The sequence below is a fragment of the Quercus suber genome, unplaced genomic scaffold (assembly GCF_002906115.3).
Source record: "Quercus suber isolate HL8 unplaced genomic scaffold, Cork oak 2.0 scaffold_26, whole genome shotgun sequence".
NCBI classification, from domain to species: domain Eukaryota; kingdom Viridiplantae; phylum Streptophyta; class Magnoliopsida; order Fagales; family Fagaceae; genus Quercus; species Quercus suber.
Genome location: NW_027069491.1, coordinates 509,931 through 511,414, shown reverse-complemented (window position 1 = coordinate 511,414; position 1,484 = coordinate 509,931). Strand labels below are relative to the sequence as shown.

General features: G+C 42.7%; 1 long non-coding RNA gene across 1 annotated transcript; it reads left to right on the top strand.

Moving 5' to 3' along the window:
- The first annotated feature begins 259 nt into the window (after positions 1 to 259).
- Positions 260 to 957, top strand: LOC136065416 (uncharacterized). The gene is made up of 2 exons (XR_010627040.1): positions 260 to 388; positions 667 to 957. It is a non-coding gene; the product is annotated as an uncharacterized LOC136065416 (long non-coding RNA).
- The last annotated feature ends 527 nt before the right edge of the window (positions 958 to 1,484 follow it).

The window sequence follows — 1,484 nt, the reverse complement described above, 5'->3', positions numbered from 1 at the left end:
GAGCTCATTTCTGAGGAGAACCGTCGGCCTACTCATCACATGTCATCATCTGATCATGTATTGGCTACACCATCTCCATAGCCTCCCATTGCTGCATTCACTGCTCCTCCATGAATAAACTCTGGGCGTCCCACCTCTCAGTCTTCCAAAGGTACTCGCTATGAGTTTTGCCGTGCTAAAGGCCATAACATCTCAGTTTGTCGCAAACTGCAGAAATTTGTGCAAGAGCAGAATAGAGCTTCTCTTCCTCGGGCAGCTGCTATATGTCCTTCAGATCCATCGGTTCCTACAGGTCCATCTTTGACTTCCTCACTTACTACGGCTGATATTGAGGCAGTTGTTCAACAGGTTTTATCCCGCACTTCCACTGCCCTTTCTGTCACCTCAGGTAAACAACCTTGGTTTTTTGATACTGCATGTTGTAACCATATGACTCCTGATGAATCCCAATTTTCTGATAAGGCACCCTTAGAACATCCAATCACCATTTACACTGCTGATGGAACTCCTATGCCTGTTAGTTATAAAGGAACAATCTCTTCTCCTTGTTTATCCCTTAGTGACACTTTTCATATCCCAAAGTTATCCCTCAATTTGCTTTCTGTTGGTTAACTTTGTGAATTAGGTGTAGATCTTCTCTTTACTAATCATGGTGTGGATGTGCAGGATCCCCGGACGGGTCAAGTGCTTGGGACAGGCCGTAAGGTTGGTCGCATGTTTGAGGTTCATGACTTGAAGATTCCTTCACAAGTTGTTTCTGCAGCTGCTACCACTACCACCTCCTCACCTGATCTATGGCATGCTCGTCTTGGTCATCCATCCTTATCTCGTCTTCAGTTGTTAGCTTCTCAAGGTCATTTAGGTTCAGTTCAGTTTCAAAAATTTGATTGTACTTCCTGTCATTTTGGCAAACAAACAAAATTGCCCTTTAATAATAGTGACTCATTTTCTTCTGCACCCTTTTGATCTTATACATTCTGATATTTGGGTCCTGCACCTGTTCCTACTGAGGGGGATCTAGATATTTTGTCATATTTGTGGATGATTTTTCTCGATATACTTGGATTTATCTGCTTCATCATAGGTCTGAACTTGTGTCTATTTACCAAACATTTCATAAAATGATTAAACACAGTTCAATCGCACCGTCAAAGTTTTTCGATCAGATAATGCTCAAGAATATAATGATAAATCTTTCCTATCCTTTTAGACAATCATGGTACACTTACTCAGCGGTCTTGTCCTTACACCTCTCAACAAAATGGTCGTGCAGAACGAAAACATCGTCACATTCTTGATGTTGTCCGCACCCTTCTCATTTCTGCCTCTCTTCCTGAGCGCTTTGGGGTGAGGCTGCACTCACTGCTGTATACACCATTAATCGTATCCCTTCACCAACTACACACAACAAATCACCATTTGAGCTTCTCTATGGTCAAACCCCTGACTACTCCTCTCTTCGGGTTTTGGTTGTGCTTGCTTTG